This window comes from Bubalus kerabau, chromosome 1, assembly GCF_029407905.1.
Source record: "Bubalus kerabau isolate K-KA32 ecotype Philippines breed swamp buffalo chromosome 1, PCC_UOA_SB_1v2, whole genome shotgun sequence".
Classification (NCBI taxonomy): domain Eukaryota; kingdom Metazoa; phylum Chordata; class Mammalia; order Artiodactyla; family Bovidae; genus Bubalus; species Bubalus kerabau.
The window spans coordinates 135,730,426-135,751,146 of record NC_073624.1 but is presented as its reverse complement, the minus strand read 5'-3'; the positions used below and the strand labels follow the sequence as shown (position 1 = coordinate 135,751,146).

Here is a 20,721-nt window from a genome sequence, read left to right as displayed (position 1 = left end):
AAACATTTGCTAAATTCTAGGGCATTATCTTGATTCTACCTGAATGCAAACAAGGACTAAATAATCACAAGCTACTGTCGAATGGAAATATGGTTTAGTGGAAAAATGTGACGTGTAGTACAAGGGAATAATTTCATCCCTCCAAACAGCAATAAACTCAGAACAAGCAATCCATCAAACCTGATTATCCAGCATTCCTGGAGCTCACCGACTTCATCATTTCACTTCCGAAACTCTCGAACTCTATGAACCTTTAATTTACAGCCCCTCACTCTTTATTTCCTCCATTTTCTGAAGTCAGCCCCCTTTTCCAGTGTATTAATCTACAGATGATCTCTCTTTTGAAGTTGAGCACCTTGAATTTCCCTGGAGCCTTCTCTGGAGCCTTAATTCACCTGGTATTTCTAAGCTCCTAAAAGAGATGCAGGTTTTTCTACTCTGCAGATTAAGTCTTCTCATGACTTAAACTTACCTTTCGATAAAAGATGCTTCTTCAGCTTTGCATACAAAGTCTGGTCTGCTTTACAATTCCCCTGCAGAGTTCTGAGCTCACGAGAATCTATAATTTGAGAAAACAGCTTTGGCAACAAAACAGGTAAATTGCTGCTAGTGGTTTCTCCTGAATTACTGGAAGTTAATTCTTTTTTTTTTTTCCTCCAGCCACTTCTCCTTTTTTCTAACTAGTTTTTAATATATGTGATAGATAAAGTTACTTAGAACTACTGGAGTAGACATCAAATGATAGAAAAATGAAAACTGGATGAAAATATTTTATTGGTAACACAAAGCTAAAAACAGCACCTTCTGAGAAAGCATACACAATTCCATCCACCAGGTGGAATATTACTCCCACCCCAAGGTATTAGATAAGCTTCCATGTTTCTTCCCCAAGTAGAAACAAATAGTTCTGGACCAACTGTCTGTGCCCCAGTCCTGCAGAAATCCATATCTGGCTCTTCTAAGATGCCAGGAAAATTTCACCTTGTGTCATGTTTCATGCTGAGAAGTTTGTGTAGCTCTTGTATAAACCTTGGTCTCTAAGACACATTCCAAGCTGAATTTATTTCAAATTCCAAACCAAGTTTATTCCATTCCACTCACTTAAAATTCCAATTGTGATTGGAACATATACACTTCATTTACTTTCTGTGCAGTGTTCAATGAACCACTTGCCATGATTCAACTTTGTAAGCTGCATTTCAATCTTGAGTGTGTCTGATTATCAGTTAATTAAAGCTTTGCCATTATTTGAAAAGAACGTTATAACATGCAGTTATCTTTCTCAGCATTTTTTGCTACCCTAACACAAGAATTCTGGCAAAATAATATGGTGATTGCTATTCTTTCCCCTACACCTATGCCATTTACTTGTCAGTACACAAAATCATGCTTCTGATGAAGCAGAAATAAATGTAGAAAAATCAACTTCCCTGTCCTATTGTGGCTGTGTCATTCAAGGCACTGACATGGCATAACATGAGCTTGTTTGATAAACTGCTGGAGTCAAGAACAAATTACTACCATTTAGCCAGAGCAGGACAAGTCGTTTCAGGACATTGCCTCAGGGGATGTCAATTTTAGAGGAGGAAGGATAAAACTCAAGTTAGGGAGCTGGTTCTTTGTTCAGTGTTGGTGAATTTCCTGGACAATGTTTAAGCCAGAAGTGACAGGTAGCATAGAAGAGTAAACCACACTTTGAGAAAGCAGACAGTGTATAAGCATCCCCAACTTCATATTTCTGCCACAAAGGACATTACCACATAGGTCACTGCTCACATCTGAAGAGATGTCACTTCAAGCCCTAACCAATGGATAATCGTCAACAACCACTGTTTAGTAACATAACTATGAAACTGATAAATATGTGAATCTGTTCCTTCTTACATTCTGTATTAGGGTTTTCCAGTGGTGATGAACCTCTTCATGGACCACAGCCTTGTCATGAAGAAGGTGCTTGTGTAACTCAATGAAGCCATGAGCCATGCAGTGCTCAGTTACCCAAGACGGATAGGTCATAGTGAAGAGTTCTCACAAAATGTGGTCCACTGGAGGGGGAAATGACAACCCATTCCAGTATTCTTGCCACGAGAACCCCATGAACAGTATGAAAAGGCAAAAAGGTATATGACACCAGAAGATGAGCCCTCCAAGCCAGCAGGTGCCCAATACGCTACTGGAAAGAGCAGAGGGCAATTACTAATAGCGCTAGAAAGAATGAAGCAGCTGGACCAAATTAGAAATGACGCTCAGTTTTGGATGTGTCTGGTGGTGAAAGTAAACTGCAATGCTGAAAAGAACAATATTGCATAGGAATCTGGAATGTTAGGTCCACGAATCAAGGTAAATTGGGTGTGGTCAAGCAGGAAATGGCAAGACTGAATACTGACATCTTAGGAATCAGCGCACTGAAATAAATGGAAATGGGCAAATTTAATTCAGATGACCATTATATCTATTACTATGCGCAAGAATCCCTTAGAAGAAATGGAGTAATCTTCACAGTCATCAGGAGAGTCTGAAATTCAGTACTTGGGTGCAACCTCAAAAACAAGAGAATAATCTTGATTCCTTTCCAAGGCAAACCATTTGATATCACAGTAATCCAAGTCTAGGCTGTATATTGTCACTTTGTTTATTTAACTTACATGCAGAGTACATCGTGCAAAATGCCAGACTACATGAATCACAAACAGGAAACAAGAAAAATATCAACAACCTCAGATATGCAGATGAAACCACTCTACAGGCAGAAATTGAAGAGGAACTAAAGAGTGTCTTGATGAGGGTAAAGAGGAAGGTGAATAAGCTTGCTTGAAACTCAACATTAACAAAACTAAAATCATGGCATTCAGTCGCATCGCTTCATGGCAAACATATGGGGAAAAAGTGGAAATAGTGAGAGACTTTATTTTCTTGGGCTCCAAAATCACTGCAGATGGCGACTGCAGCCATGAAATTAAAAGACGTTTGCTCCTTGGAAGAAAAGCTATGACAAACCTAGACAGCATTTTACAAAGCAGAGACATCACTTTGCTGACAAAGGTCCGTATAGTCAAAGCTATGGTTTTTCCAGTAGTTATGTACAGATGTGAGAGTTGGACCATAAAGAAGGTTGAGCCATCAAAGAATTGATGCTTTCGAATTGTGCTGGAGAAGAATCTTGCGAGTCCCTTAAACAACAAGGAGATCAAACTAGTTAATCCTAAAGGAAATCAACACTGAACATTCATTGGAAGCACTGATGCTGAAGCTCCAACACTTTGGCCACCTGATGAGAAGAGCTGACCCATTGGAAAACACCCTGATGCTGGGAAAGACTGAAGGAAAAGAGAAGGGGTGGCAGAGGATGAAATGGTTAGATAGCATCACTGACCAACTCAATGGACATGCATTTGAGCAATCTGCCTGAGATGGAGGAGGACAGGTGAGCCTAGTCTGCTGTAGTCCATGAGTTTGCAGAGTCAGACACGACTTGGCAACTGAACAATAACAACAACAATGGTAATGAAATTATCTGGTAAGAAAAACACTTCTATTTCTGCCAAAGAAATGGCCCCAACTCCCTTCCGTGATACTGAAATGTCCAGCAAGGCTTCTATCATTCAAAAGAGTTTGTTCTGTGTTTTCCTGGTACCAGCATAACAAAGTCAACACAACTGGTTGCTTTTAAGGCGAGTAGCTACCTCCTCAGTGAGCATATAGGTCCAAAACAGGTGTAAGACTTCCTGAGAGCCTCATTTCATCTCTGTTCTTACCCTTGAACTTTTTCTTTTTTGGAAGATGCAGTCATGACAAATTTATTCATGCAAAAAACAGTGAAGGTGATTAAGAATACCTATGTCTTTCTGGAACTGAAGACATTTCACTTACTATCCTGACAAGATCATCCTGTAACTATCTTCAGAAAAATATTTTTCAAACATATGTGTGTGAATAGTGAAAACCAAAGTAAAGTAAGAAACCTAGACCAGGTCAAACAATCCAAACCCTCTTGGGCATTCTCATCTTAGAAGAGAGCTGCTTTTCCCTGACAGAGAAGGCAATGGCACCCCACTCCAGTACTCTTGCCTGGAAAATCCCATGGATGGAGGAGCCTGGTGGGCTACAGTCTGTGGGGTCGCTAAGAGTCGGACACGACTGAGCGACTTCGCTTTCACTCTTCACTTTCATGCATTGGAGAAGGAAATGGCAACCCACTCCAGTGTTCTTGCCTTGAGAATCCCAGGGACAGGGAAGCCTGGTTGGGCTGCTGTCTATGGGGTCACACAGAGTCGGACACGACTGAAGCGATTTAGCAGCAGCAACAGCAGCTTTTCCCTGATAACCACCTTTGCTGCACCTGGGCTTTTTGCTGTGCCTACTAATGTTTACTGAAGTGCAGGATCTTAATTTTTAAAAAATCTTACTGTCTCAGGACCCAATGGCTAGCTTTCTTCATTGTCCAATGAAGCATGTTCTCTTTTGAGGCCTAAACTCTTTAACTATTCCCCATTTTTTCTTGCAACTGGCTGCAATCCCAGGGAGCTCCTTATATCCATCAGAGACTTTGGCACATGGTTTAAGGTCTTAATATTCAATCCAAGATCCTTAGTGACTATAATGTCCTTTGAAAAGAACATCCAATGCCCTCCCTTACTCAGTGTAATGATCTTCACTTCCACCTGGCTTCAGTCACATGCATGGTCACCAAAACTCTGTTCCCTCTTTACTTGTTCACTCTGTGACATTCCCTCACCAGCATCCCCCCTGTCCCCATTTTTTCTGCTCTCTCCATTTCATAGTTCCTCTACATCTGTCCAACAAACTCATTAAGACTTTGACTCTCTGAAAAGTACCATTTTCTTTGGGTTGAAAAAATCCTTTCAGCTTTACTCTTCTCTCTTCATCCTAGACATCATAGCATATCTCTTTAAACTTGCTGTTGTTAATACCCACCGCTCCCCCAAATCTTTGCCCACCCTCCACATTCTCCTGCAAAATTTCAACCCAAGAACAATGCAGTGGTTTTCATTTCTATGCTGCTATATACCTGTGCTAAATTCTGGGAAAATCCATGCGACTGCAGAATGGTGCTGATATGAAGTTCTGGGATCAATATCATTGGCACCTCAACACTGTCCAACTCTCCTACCACATCCACTTTTCCTTCAAATATTACCTATTCTTTCCAATCCAATATTATATACCAACCATCATTTCCTTCCTCTCAGCAAAGCCCTCATTGCCTAATTTACATTGGCTTATGCTGAGCCTGTGGAGAAGGCAATGGAAACCCACGCCAGTACTCTTGCCTGGAAAATCCCATGGGTGGAGGAGCCTGGTAGGCTGCAGTCCATGGGGTCGTGAAGAGTCGGACACGTCTGAACAACTTCACTTTCACTTTTCATTTTCATGCTTTGGAGAAGGAAATGGCAACCCACTCCAGTATTCTTACCTGGAGAATCCCAGGGACAGGGGAGCCTGGTGGGCTGCCATCTATGGGGTAGCCCAGAGTTGGACACGACTGAAGTGACTTAGCAGCAGCAGCATGCTTAGCCCATGAAGTGAGAATACATTCAACATCATCTCCTCCAGTATTAACTTATTCCAACCCAAACCTCTGCCTCCCAAATTATTACAAGTGATATATTTTCTCTGTATTCTGAGTTTCCCCTGTATTCTTGATTCTGCTCTCACCCTCCTTATATATTTTATTAGATATTTCATTTCACACACAAACCTTTAAGCTTCCCCATTCCATTGGCTTCTACGCAGTGGTACACTGGAGTTGGTGCCTGATTCTAGGCATCTATATCTTTTATCTGCATTTAGTAATATTATACTTACAGCTTGACTTCAGTCATGGTGGGATTATGGTAACCAAGACAATGGCAAAAGGTACAAATCAGGGCTTCTGTTTCCCTTCCCTTCCCAGTGGTGCTGGTATGTCAGGGCACCACTGCACACAAGCCTGCTCAAAACAAAACAAACCAAAATGCTGACAAAAATCCTTGCATTTAGCATATCTCCTCTTCTAGTTATACTGCCCTCTCTCTCCTTTTATGTTCTAGCTACTTAAAAATGTGCAGTATACTCAATCACTCACTCCTAAACATGTCTTCAATTTGTATCAGTTCTTCACTGAAGTTGATATTTTCAAGGCAATCAATAACCTCCCAGTTGATAAATCTAGTGGATATTTTTCAGAGTTTACTAACTTAATCTGTGGTGTTTGACACTACTGGTCATTCCCTCCTTATAATTCTCTCTTGCCTTAGCTTCTAGAATATCACAATTTCCTAAATTGCCCCTTACCTCTCTGGCCAAATTTTTCTTAGGTTTTATTTTCAGGGACCGTTCATTTGCCCACTTTTAACAAGTTCTTCTCCAGTGTTCTTTCCTCAACCCTTCTTCTCCTTCATTTATTTAATACCTTACTCATTTGAGTCTTACTCAATAGTCCGTGGCTGCTACTACTGACAAAATTCTGATCACTCACAAAGTCATTTCTCTCCCATATCTACTTCATTTGTTGCATTTACAAGTGTACAATTGTCCATCTAGATGGTCCAATACACCAAGTACCTCTAACCCCAAACCCACCAAATTGAGCCCTTCAAATTCCTAGCTCAATCTAACACTTGATTCTGTGACAGGTAACAAAATGCTCTGGAAAATGATCCCATTTGATCCTTACAACTATCTAGTAAAGTAGGTATCATCCTTCTCACTTTATAGATGAGCTGATTGATATTTGAGATATTAAGCAATTTTCTCAGGTCACATTTTTAATATATAGTAAACCAAGTCTGGAAACTAGATTTGGTGTCTGTAAAGCCTTGACTCTTAACTACTGTGATGCATTGCCTTAATCATTAAGCCTTAATGATTTTGGCTCAATGATTGTTTTTCCTTGTCTCTTCATCACCACTGTCACTACCTTGGTTCAAATCCTCTTCTCATGTTGGCTTTGCTACAGAAGTCTCTTTCTTACGTCCACACACCTAGTCTTGACTCTCTCTAGTCCGTCTTCCACATTGCAGCCAAAGAAAGCTTATGAAATCTGCTCATAACACACACCACTCAAAAGTTTAACTATAGGGGGTAATTTAAGTCTGAATATCCCAGAATGTCCTGATTTTGTGTTCTCATCTCATTGTCCTATTGAGATCATAAGCTAACAAGACACCCCTTTGCTGGGAGGTTGTTTGTTTTCCTGTTAGAAGAGTCATCTGCATAGTCAATTATGGGGAGAAGATCATCTCAGAAAAGGAAATGAGGGCCAATAACTTTATAACTGGGGGAAGAAAGACATGATCTTACTTCAGAATTTTGGACCTTAATTTCAGAAAGCATCTAAATGGGTAAAATCACTCCTGTTGGTGAATATAAGCCAACCCTTGAAACCTGGTGGTATTTTCTAGGTAAGTAGTGATACACCTTGTTATAGATTCTGTGAGGAGGAGTGTGGGTTTGGGGGCTCCAAAAGTAATTACTTTGGGGTAGTTTCAAGTTCAGTTCAGTTCAGTCATTCAGTCGTGTCCAACTCTTTGCAGCCTCATGGAATGCAGCACTCCAGGCTTCCCTGTCCATCACCAACTCTCAGAGCTTGCTCAAACTCATGAGTTTTAAGTTAATCTCTGTTATAATTCTCTTTTCTTTCCCCTGAACTTCAGTATAGTCTTCTAAAAGAGAAAAAAATGTCTCAGTTATCCTCCTGGGGAATTAAGATTAAGGTCTCTGCCCACTCTAGAGGATAGCATCCCAATCCTGGCAGTAGAATGAATACACAATTGGTCAGATGGACAGTTAAGGTGGAAGATGAAAGGCAGTCAAGATGCATTTGTGAACCATGAAGTTGCCCAAGCTAGAACTGGAAGAGTTTTTTTTTTTTTCAATTTCTATTGGGGTATGATTGATTTACAATGTTGTGTTAACTTCTGCTGTACAGCAAAGCGAATCAACTTAACATATTCATATATCCCCTTTTCTCTGGATTTCCTTTCCATGTCACCATGTGGAGTTCCCTGTGCTATTCAGTAGGTTCTCATTAGTTATCTATTTTATACATAGTATCAATAGTTTATATATATCAATCCCAATCTCCCAATTCTACCCACCATCTATTCCTGCCCTTGGCATCTATACATTTGTTCTCTACATCTGTGTCCTACTTCTGCTTTCAAATAGGTTCATCTATACCATTTTTCTAGATTCCACATATATGTGTTAATATATGACATTTGTTTTTCTCCTTCTAAGAAAGAGAAAAGTCATTCTTGGTATGTGATCAGATTTGTGCTTGGAATATATCAGCTCAGCTAAGTTGTATAAGATAGACTGAGAGGCAAGGGAACCAAAGTAGGCAAGATTACAAGGTAGGAGGCTTTGATAGTGGTCCTGGCTGGAGATGAATTTTGGACAGATTACTAAAGGAGAGACATATGCTGGTTTGATATTCAGGAGGTAAAATCTGTAGGTCAAGGTGATGGGTAAGATATGGGAGTGTGACGATTAGGGTGGGACCAAGAATGACTTTCATATGGAATATCAAACCAGCATATTTTTATCCTTTTGTAATCTGCCTCTCTTCATCTCCAGCCAGGGCTGCTATGAAAGCCTCTACCTTGGAATCTTGCCAGGACTGCTATGAAAGTGTTGACTCTTGTTCACTTGCCCCTCAATCTATCTTATATAACTTAACTGAGTTGATATATTCCAAGCACAAATCTGATCACATACCCTTGGTTTAAAACATTCCAGTTTTTTCCTACGTCTTGTGATACTTCTGCAGCTTCATTTCCCATGAGGCTTTACCTGACTTCTATACTGTATTTGTGCAAATTCTGGCCTTTTTTTTTTCCCTCCCCAGTCTTGTGCCCATAGTCCCCTCCCACCCCAGGACCTTGGCACAAGCTTTCTTCCACATCTGCTTTTCTTTCTTCACCAAGGTAATGATGACTTAATCATTCTGATCCCAAATCAAATGAAGCTTCCACAAAGAAATATTCTCTGAATATTCCTGATCACTCAAATCCCCCTATTGTCAGCTTTCAGAGCACCCTACTCGTCCACCTCTCTTTTGAACATTATCAAATATGCAGCTTTATGTTTGGGTGATTAGTAACATTTGTTTCTCTCTTTAGAAGGTGACCTCCACGAAGAATGGTCACCTTCTTGCTCACAATTACACTCCCGAGCTGCATATGTCATGCTAGCTGTGCTGGTCCTATAAATATTTACTGAATGAATGAATGCAGACCTTGGGGACTTCCAGTTTTTCAGGCAGGGAAACTAGTAGACTAGATTCTCTTCAGCAAGCAGAGGATACTTCTAAACCAAGAAATTAAGGCCTTGACAGAGCTACAGTTTGATTTAATAAACATTGCTGGTTAGATACAGCAGATGAGTTACTCAAGTGATATAAAAGAAATCTGTTGTTTTAACGGTATGTATAGTCTCGAGATCAAGATTTAACATCATAAAGAGCTGTATATATTTCTCCAGTTTTTTGCTTAGTCCATGTTCTATGTAGACTATATCAGAACATCATCATTTATGCTTAAATAGAGTGACCATATAGTTTATCATCCAAACTGGGGCATTAGTTGGTGAAAAGGGTAATATTAATAATTATATCAGGATAACACAGGTGGATTGTGGAGGTCCTTGGCAAACTCGGACACACGGTCATCCAAGTTTTAGCTGACAAAGAATAAAATAGGTAAATACTAAATTCTCTGAGTGTGTGGAACTGTGTTTGGAGTCACAGAATGGACAAATCCATTACACAAGAAGGCTTCTTACAATACGGTGTTGGCAGCCATAGAAGGCAAACTCATGGTTACCAAGGTGGGGGTAAGGAGGAATAAATTGGAAATTTGGAATTAACAGATACACACTACCCTACATAAAATAAACAACAAGGACCTACTGTAAGAGAACTACATTTACTATCTTGTAATAAACTATAATGTAAAAGAATTTGAAAAAAAATATATATGTATATAACTGAATCTCTGCTGTATATGTGAAACACTTAAATCAACTGTAGTTTAATGAAAAAAAAACAGCAAAAATCATGTAGTGTGGGTGTTTATGCAAACTACTGAATAAGTAATGTATTTCCAATAATGCATTGCTGATAACATAATTGCATTAATCATTCTATATTTTATCTGGATCTTGTTTTTTTATTTGAACACCACAACAAACCAGTTCCTCAAAAGGCACTTAACTGAGCACTGGACCAGGCACAACTGCAGATGTGAAGGAAGCACAAGATCCTGATCACTCTGCGAAGTGGACTGTTGAACGATAAGGCAAGTGGCACTGCCTGCATTTACAGATGGAGAAACTAGCACCCAGGACTCAGAAATGACTTCGGTAGAGTTATGCAGACAGTAAATCACAGAGCTGGATTGTAATTCAATCTCTGACTTCCAGTTCAGAGTTCAGTTTATTCTGCTAAACTACCGAAATGGAGACAGCACCCTTAACTGTGTTTTATGCTTTTGTCCACTACCACACAGAAATGCCCATGAAGAATGTTTACACAATCTCTGCAGAAGCAGTCTGTGCCCAGGCTCGGCAGGCAGGGTTTGTATTGCTTGTGTGGACTTCCTTTCTAGGCACTGGGAACTGGCCCTGTGACAAGGATTTAATGGGGCTTTAGAATGCCAAACACATTTCTGATTGGCTCGTCATGTATCATAATCATGTTTAAATCCTGGGTAAATTAAAAGGCCAAAAATATGCCCTTTTATTTTATGGTCAAATTCCACTTCAGGGGAGTAATGAAATAGTCCAGATTTAGCTACCCTTGGGGATCAAACCATGTCTACCACACAAAACAAGGTTATCTGTCCATGATGGAACATTTTACTTTATCATTAACAGATGAATTCTAATTTACTGGTGCTGTGGGGGTATCCTCAGTCTTTAAAAAATAGATTTATCACTGTTGTCAGGTTCTTAAAGGAAACTGCTTTTGAGATTGTGATCGTGGCGAGAGAGGCAATATGCCATCATGCTTATATTCTATATGTTGGCAAGAGGAGCTCATTAAAATGCTAAGAATTTTTTAATAATCAGACATATCCTCCCACTTACAAAGACCTTTAGGTTTCTATTCATTCTAACCATAGAGTGCTATTAGTATATGATCCTACTGATCAACTCAGGTGAATTTTGATATTTTTAGTTTTTTAAAATCATGTATTTCACTTATTTTACACAAGTATTTCCAAGTAAGAGATGACTTTCAGACAATCTAGTTTTCTTATCTGAGGAGAACTTTGTAAAGGGCAAAGGGAAAATTAAAATAGCTCACAAATCAATTAAGTCATTCAAATCACAACCAAGGATGGCCAAAATAGACTTCTAAAGTTGCCTGAAATTGATTAGGGACCAAGTTAACTGAGACAACAGAGTCGATTAAAGTATTTTCTGTTTAGCATCTACAAAAATTTTGGTCTTGTGCTTGTGACAAAGATGAATAAGACTTGAGATAAAGGCAATTGCTCCCTTTCTGGATAGTCTGAGAGTTTCTCTTAAAGGGAGACCTTTGTTGGGAATATTTCTGAATAAGCTTGCTAGGAATAAAAACTGAGATCCTGAGGAGCCCAAGTCTATCAGGAGCTGCCCTGAGTGAGCTCCGGGGAAGGATCCCGCTGTAGCTTTAAAGGGGGATAGGGAGAAACAGGGAGAGTGGCAGGGCACTGAGGATTTGTTGTGTTTTGTGACCCTTTCCTCATAACGCCTCAAATCTTTGATGAGTCATTAACTAAGCTCATCAAATTCTGAAGAAAGTCAATTTTTTTTTTTTTGTCTGGAAAATTGAGAAGGGGCTGAGTGGTGAGTCTGGTAGGGAATTACTGAGACACATTGAACTTGGAATGAAGACTTTGGTGACTGAACAGAAATTAACTCGAATAATTCTCAGGACTTGTGGGGAGAACTCTGGACTCTAGCACAATGCAAAGCTAGATCTGAGTGAATCAAGTTTACCAAATCTCAGAGCAGCAGAAAAATTTCAACTTGTTACAGACATAATCTACGCATGGCCCCAAAGCCTCATGGAGTGGAGGGAAAGACAGACAGATGGGCAAGCAATGAACTAAACTGAAATAATCTCACCTGTGCCAAAGTGATCACATTTACACAATGCAATGGGGGTCCCCAACAGGCAGCCACTTATCTCACCTGAGGACTCAGATGGCATTTCTGGAGCATGAGTGGTTAAATAATTGTGAAAACTGAGACCAGTATTACTTCCATCCCCTAAAATAAAGCCAAATAAAACCAGAAAAGAAAAGGATGGGCTTTCCCAGCAGAGGATAGAGCATGAATGAGGCTCAACAGGAAGACAAATAGCTTGTCTGGGGAATAGTGAAAAATGCTATTTATATGAATGAGAAGTGCTCAGAGATAGGCTGTATTTTTTGTCTTTATGCATAGAAAGGAGTGATTTCTCAAGAATGAGACACAAGTACATTTTATTAAATTACTTTAAGTGTGATTTTCAGTTATAGTTATCAAATTCACTGCACTATACCTGGCTAAATAATTAAATAATATGCAGTAAATTATTTGAATTCACATGCTTAATAGAGGCCTGTTTTGGAAGTGAACCTCTGATGGGAAGGACACCCTCTTCCCATCTCCTTTCCCATATGTCATGTAAGTGACATGTGAGTGTAAGTGAACCTCTGATGGGAAATACATGTAAGTGTAAGTGAACCTCTGATGGGAAGGACACCCTCTTCCCATCTCCTTTCCCATATGTCATGTAAGACCCACAACACATCTATCTCTGCAGTGTTAACAATCTCAATCATTCACAATGTTATGTTATTTCTTAGTTGCGGATGTATTTTCTTTCATTATCTGCCTAGGACATGGACATGAAATTGCTAAGACTTTATAAAATCTCTGTCCAACTTAGATCAGGGAATTTTGCAATGATTGATCTTCAGTGATTTGAATACAGTTATACATGATACAAACACCCTCTTCCAACAACACAAGAGAAGACTCTATACATGGACATCACCAGATGGTCAACATTGAAATCAGATTGATTATATTCTTTGCAGCCAAAGATGGATGAGCTCTATACAGTCAGCAAAAACAAGACCAGGAGCTGACTGTGGTTCAGACCATGAACTCCTTATTACCAAATTCAGACTTAAATTGAAGAAAGTAGGGAAAACCACTAGACCATTCAGGTATGACCTAAATCAAATCCCTTATGATTATGCAGTAGAAGTGAGAAATAGATTTAAGGGACTAGATCTAATAGATAGAGTGCCTAATGAACTATGGAATGAGGTTCGTGACATTGTACAGGAGACAGGGATCAAGAACATCCCCATGGAAAAGAAATGCAAAAAAGCAAAATGGTTGTCTGGGGAGGCCTTACAAATAGCTGTGAAAAGAAGAGAAGTGAAAAGCAAAGGAGAAAAGGAAAGATATAAGCATCTGAATGCAGAGTTCCAAAGAATAGCAAGAAGAGATAAGAAAGCCTTCTTCAGTGATCAATGCAAAGAAACAGAGGAAAACAACAGAATGGGAAAGACTAGGGATCTCTTCAAGAAAATCAGAGATACCAAAGGAATATTTCACGCAAAGATGGGCTCGATAAAGGACCCATGGTATGGACCTAACAGAAGCAGAAATTGTATGGACCTAACAGAAGCAGAAGATATTAAGAAGAGGTGGCAAGAATACACAGAAGAACTGTACAAAAAAGATCTTCATGACCCAGATAATCATGATGGTATGATCACTGACCTAGAGCCAGACATCCTGGAATGTGAAGTGGGCCTTAGAAAGCATCACTATGAACAAAGCTAGTGGAGGTGATGGAATTCCAGTTGAGCTATTCCAAATCCTGAAAGATGATGCTGTGAAAGTGCTGCACTCAATATGCCAGCAAATTTGGAAAACTCGGCAGTGGCCACAGGACTGGAAAAGGTCAGTTTTCATTCCAATCCCAAAGAAAGGCAATGCCAAAGAATGCTCAAACTACCTCACAATTGCACTTGTCTCACACGCTAGTAAAGTAATGCTCAAAATTCTCCAAGCCAGGCTTCAGCAATATATGAACCATGAACTTCCAGATGTTCAAGCTCGTTTTAGAAAAGGCAGAGGAACCAGAGATCAAATTGCCAACATCCACTGGATCATGGAAAAAGCAAGAGAGTTCCAGAAAAACATCTATTTCTGCTTTATTGACTATGCCAAAGCCTTTGACTGTGTGCATCACAATAAACTGTGGAAAATTCTTCAAGAGATGGGAATACCAGACCACCTGACCTGCCTCTTGAGAAATCTGTATGCAGGTCAGGAAGCAACAGTTAGAACTGGACATGGAACAACAGACTGGTTCCAAATAGGAAAAGGAGTTCGTCAAGGCTGTATATTGTCACCCTGGTTATTTAACTTATATGCAGAGTACATCATGAGAAACACTGGGCTGGAAGAAACACAAGCTGGAATCAAGATTGCCGGAAGTAATATCAATCATCTCAGATATGCAGATGACACCACCCTTATGGCAGAAAGTGAAGAGGAACTAAAAAGCCTCTTGATGCAAGTGAAAAAGGAGAGTGAAAAAGTTGGCTTAAAACTCAACATTCAGAAAACGAAGATCATGGCATCTGGTCCCATCACTTCATGGGAAATAGAAGGGGAAACAGTGGAAACAGTGTCAGACTTTATTTTTCTGGGCTCCAAAATCACTGCAGATGGTGACTGCAGCCATGAAATTAAAAGACGCTTACTCCTTGGAAGGAAAGTTATGACCAACCTAGATAGCATATTCAAAAGCGGAGACATTACTTTGCCAACAAAGGTTCGTCTAGTCAAGGCTATGGTTTTTCCTATGGTGGTCATGTATGGATGTGAGAGTTGGACTCTGAAGAAGGCTGAGCACCGAAGAATCGATGCTTTTGAACTGTGGTGTTGGAGAAGACTCTTGAGAGTCCCTTGGACTGCAAGGAGATCCAACCAGTCCATTCTGAAGGAGATCAGCCCTGGGATTTCTTTGGAAGGAATGATGCTAAAGCTGAAACTCCAGTACTTTGGCCACCTCATGTGAAGAGTTGACTCATTGGAAAAGACTCTGATGCTAGGAGGGATTGGGGGCAAGAGGAGAAGGGGACGACAGAGGATGAGATGGCTGGATGGCATCACTGACCAATGGATGTGAGTCTGAGTGAACTCTGGGAGTTGGTGATGGACAGGGAGGCCTGGCATGCTGCAATTCATGGGGTCGCAAAGAGTTGGACACGACTGAGCAACTGATCTGATCTGATACATGATATATAGATATATCAAGAAAGAGTGTTTACCTTTTAGCATTTAATTTGGCTATTAAATTGTTTCATTCACAAACTTGTCTTGAGTTCCCATGACAAGTTCAACAAGATTAACCAGCCTTCAAGGTCAACGATGATGAAAAGTAGTTGCCATTATAAGAAACATCATCAGCTTCTTTTCTATCTGGCCATGGTATAGAAGGGCTGCATAGTTTGTTTTATTTGCACCTCATGATACAATGGCATTTCATGCCAAATGCCAATTAACATCATTTTAAACTTGATATGAATGTTGTTTTGACTTATGGTATTGACTTTTTTAAAACAATTATGTTTTTTAACTTCTCTTTTTGAAATTTTATTTATTTTTAATTGGGGGATTATTGCTTTACAATGTTGCATTGGTTTCTGCCATATATCAACATTAATCAGTCATAGGTATACTTTTGAACTTCCCACCCACCTCTCATCCCATCCCACTCCTCTAGGTTGGCACAGAGCAATGGGTTGAACTCCCTGCATCACACAGCAGATTCCCTCTGGCTATCTCTTTTATGGGCTTCTATTTTACATATAGTAATAAACACTTAGGTGTTAAAGATAAAATTAAACAAGTAACTTTGCTACCAGGCAATCATTTGTCAATAATAAAGAATTTAGGTGCACCATTGGTTATCTCTTTAAACTTATTTGAAATATAGTGACTTAACTAGAACTTCACAAATTTTTTAAAAATGCCAGAAATTGCCTCTTAAGTTAGAGAATTCTTAAAAGCCTGTCCTTGTTGACAATTATTCCCAATAGCAGCCAATACAGTGTAAAGGGTTCCTTAAACGGAGAAGCCTGGTGGGCTGCAGTCCATGGAGTCGCTACGAGTCGGACACAACTAAGTGACTTCACTTTCACTTTTCACTTTCATGCATTGGAGGAGGAAATGGCAACCCATTCCAGTATTCTTGCCTGGAGAATCCTAGGATGGCGGAGCCTGGTGGGCTGCCGTCTATGGGGTCGCACAGAGTCGGACACGACTGAAGTGACTTAGCAGCAGCAGCAGCAGCAGCAGCAAACCCCTCTTAGCAGCTCCAGGTCTATAAGATGGATTTCATTCATTCATTTATTCACTCATTCATCATCATTTCAACAAATATGGAGTCCCAATCACACAACAAGGATTGTTCTAGCTTGAACTACAGGGATAAAATAATTGATTAAAAGGAACTGTATTCTAGAGGGGAACACAAAATTGCAGCAAAATTAATACAATAACATTAGCTGCTTTACTGAAAAAATAAAGCAGGGAATGTGTGTAAAAGGAGCAACTGTCTGGAGTATGACTATTTTAGACCTAGTCACCAGTGAAAGCTGCCTGAGGGTGCAGACATTTGAGCAGACCCTTGTTCACCAGGGGGCAGTCTGTAAAAGCATTCCAGACAGTGGCACCTGAGAGAGCAAAGTCCTGGGGTGAGAATCAGCTTCACAGATTCAAGAAGCTGCAAGGTCAGTGTGACTGTACTAGGTGTGAGTGTTAAAACTTTTGATGAATATTGGATTTAGTTGCAGAAAAACAGAATGCAAGAAGAAGCATTATATTCTTAAAAATATAAAAATAACTAGGCAGGACTAGATAGAAAGGAGTTTTGGAAACTTTATTTTTTTTTTTTAAGTTGGAAATTTCTTTCTGGCAACATGGACCTTGAAGGCTGGTTGATGTTACTGAACTTGTCATGGGATCACAGGAATGAACTATTATGAATGGAACAATTTAACAGCCCAACAAAAGATAAAGATAAATAAGCTCAAGTCTATCTTTAGCCTTCAGGCTCATAAACCACTTCTACACCCAAGGTGGAAGACAAACTCAGACACTCTAAAAGTTATTTAATTAACTATTCTAGACCTTTTGCCTCTGAGGAGTAGCTACCTACTTAAGTTACCTTGCATATTTCATAAAAGGAACTCAAATATGTATCTTACAAGTTCATAAACACCACTTCCAAGAAGCAGGAAAAACTTTTTTTGTCTATTTTTTGCTTAAATCCTCAAAGTAATATTCATTTGGATATCCTAATTTCTCAGAAAATTAATTTTATCCTTTCTTTATAGAATATTTAAGCTAATATTGTAGGTTTATTTTCTTAAGAAATCCAGACACAGTCTTATTAACTCTGCTAAAATGTCTTTCTAATTTGAAATATATTTTCTTTCTTGGTTCCAGGAAGTGGAAACCTGAACAATCAAACCTCAGGAATTATATTCTCAGGCAAGACACAGAACATGAAATCTTAGTGAAGATAAGAAAGAACTTGCTGCATGGTTATTTATAATTTTGAAAATATAGAAACATTGAGATTACTATAAATGCCTAAAAATAGAGAAAATTTAATAAGATGAAAGACTATTTTCTGAAATATAACTAATAAAAGAATTATAAATATAATTAAGCAATGTAAAAGTCCATACCATAATGGGAAATTTAAGGTTTCCAAATACAATGTCTGTAAACATTTATACATACTCTGATTGTAAATAGGAAAAGGATAAAAATGTCAACAGCTGAGGGAAATCATGATTTCTTTCCTATTTTCTAAAACAATTATGTAGTGTTGCATTGCTAGGATTGTTTTTTTGCTTTGTTTTGTCTCTTGGTTATTTTTTTTAGTCCATAAAGAAAGGAATTATTACATAGACTCACACATCCTGCAGGCCACATTCTTTCCCACATTCCAGAATTACTACATTCAGATGCTGCTATGGTATATATTCTTCAAGATGAGTATTTCATTTAACAAAATATTCCAGAGCATTTATTTACCAAGTTAGACACAGATCGAAAGAAAAAACTAAAGTTGTACATATAAAAGCACTTACTGTCTATAATTGTATAAAAGATTATTTCAAGGGCAAGGTTACCCAATACTTTCTATATTAAGTTATCCCAGGGTATGTTTATCTATCTATGATTAAGTTTAGCTTCAGAATCAGGGATAAAGTGGGATAAGTGAAGGTATTTAATAACTGTTTTGTTTTCTACACTCTCAACAGAATAATTGCTGACAAACTCTGTTGCCCAGAAAATGTCTATTGGAACTTTGGCGTACAAAAAAATTCAAAAGCAATGAAAAAAGGAGGATGTTTTATTTACGTCTTATTTCAAAACCAGTGCTTCCTTGTTAGTCTGTCTTTGCAGGCCCAGTATTATACATCTGCATTAAAAGTTTAGGATCATTTCTTAAGTTCTTCCAACAAACAGTACTGGTATATGCATTTGAAAATGTTGACTTTATTTACAACTAAAACAAGTATTAAGATCTCATTAATCAGAACTTCTGGGTTTGCAAAGCTAAACAAAACTGAAGGAAACTTTACACAAGCAATAGTTACCATTTCTGCTAAGAATCATTACAGTGCCACAAAAGCTGTGGGTTTTTCTATCCACAGATTCAGATGAAATCTTTTATTATCTAGTTAAATTTTTTCAGCCTAAGATAGCGAGTCAGTCTAGGCACATGTTTAAATCTATGGGGAATAACATCTAGAATCCTTTTGCTTATGAAAATTAGAATTCATAATAATGAAAGAGTTATGTAACACTGTGCTCTTTATATAGCTTATTCCACCTAATCCTCCAAATAACTAGTTGACATATTTATCCCCACCTTACATAGCACATTAGCCCAAGCATGTAGGATTAGTTCATTTGTCCAAAGTCACCCAGAAAATCGCTTGTGCAGCTCTGTGTAAGGCTGCCTGCCAGACTCCCAACTCTTCCCTTCTTCCACTTCTTTATGCTGCCTTCACTTTCCTCACGTATGTTGAAAACTATCATTTGGTTTCTATACATTTTTACAAAATACTTATGATAATAAATTTAGTTTCTGTATGTATCCCCTTAAGTGAAAGTTGCTCAGACATGTCCAACTCTTTGTGACCCCATGGAATAGTCCATGGAATTCTCCAGGCCAGAATACTGGAGTGGGTAGCTGTTTCCTTTTCCAGAGGATCTTCCCAACCCAGGGATGGAACCCAGGGCTCACGCATTGTGGGCAGATTCTTTACCAGCTGAGCCACAAGAGAAGTCCAAGAATACTAGAGTGGGTAGCCTATACCTTCTCCAGGGGATCTTCCTGACCCAGGAATCGAACCAGGGTCTCCTGCATTGCAGGTGGATTCTTTTATCAGCTGAGCTACCAGAGAAGCCCCCTTAGCATTTTTCTATATCTGGCATATAAGTGCTAGCGTGCCTGTTGGTGCCTATGTGTGCGTGTATGTATGGGGCAGAGAAGTAATTACTTTTTTCCTAGATGCTAAGTTTCAAGGAGTTAGTGTAAATCCCACCCAATCTGCTTCATGGCTAGGAAATCCTACTCCTTCTAGCCTTTCAAGAAGACAGCCCATCTAACCCAGGAGATGGTATCTGACAACAGGTTTTCAGATATCAGCCTAGTGTGCACTGGGGAAATAGTCTGCACACTGGGTCATGGATGGTCTTTCTGTGTTCAATGTCTTTTCCATCTCTTGGAAGTTGAAAGAAGGCATTATTTTCCTCAATGAAATTCCATCCATCTTATGATAAACTGACCATTCTCCCTATCCAAATTCCTCATCTCAAGAGTTAAGTTTTGAAAAATCTTTATTTATTGTTGCCTTCAAAAATCATTTACATCTATTCTTTCTTTTACAATTTTGCATCCCAATTACATATATTAGCTTATTAGCTATTCTATTCCAAGGTAATTAAACATATTCACCCTGACCATATTGGTCACAGAGCTTCCCTCTGAGAATAATGTCTATGAATATCAAGGCCTCTTAATACATAAAGAGAATCTCTTTTCAGCCCAAACCGTCATTTTTATCTTCTTTACATACTGTCATGGTTTATAAAGGACAAGGATTTGCATCCATTCCAAAAGATATGTTAAAGTCCTAGCATGTCATAGTCTGACTTTATTTGGAGACAGAGACTTAACAGAGGTAATCAAGTGAAAAGTGGGGTCATCTGGGTGGGCCTACATCCAGTGACTAAGGACCTCATAAAAAGTGAAATTCTAGACATATCTAGACACACAGACATGGGAGAATGCCATCCTAAAGATGAAGGCAGAGACTGAAGAGATGCACCTACAAGCCCAAGAACATCAAAGATCGTTCGCAGACCTAAGAAGCTAAGAGCAGGCATGAAATAGACGATCCCTTCCAGCACTCAGAAACAATCAACCCTGCTGACACTCTGATGTTGGACTTCTGGCCGCCAGTATTCTGACACCATCAATCTCTGTAGTTTAAGTCCTTCAGTCTGTGGTTAGTTTTTACAGCAGTCCTTGGAAACTAAGACAAATATTGTTTGTTACTTAAGTTGCTAAGTTGTGTCTGACTCTTTGCAACCCCATGGATTGTTGGCCTCCAGGCTCCTCTGTCC

At 39.1% G+C, this 20,721-nt stretch overlaps 1 protein-coding gene across 3 annotated transcripts in view; it reads right to left on the bottom strand.

Moving 5' to 3' along the window:
* Positions 1 to 20,721, bottom strand: part of CHRM3 (cholinergic receptor muscarinic 3) — a 567,088-nt gene that overhangs the window by 203,574 nt on the left and 342,793 nt on the right. The window contains exon 1 of one of the 3 annotated variants that reach the window (XM_055589212.1): positions 181 to 447. The exons of the other annotated variants lie outside the window; for them this stretch is intronic. The gene's annotated coding sequence lies outside the window, so the exon portion shown is untranslated. Of the gene's footprint in view, positions 1 to 180; positions 448 to 20,721 lie in introns of those variants that run through there. 3 annotated transcript variants of the gene reach the window in all.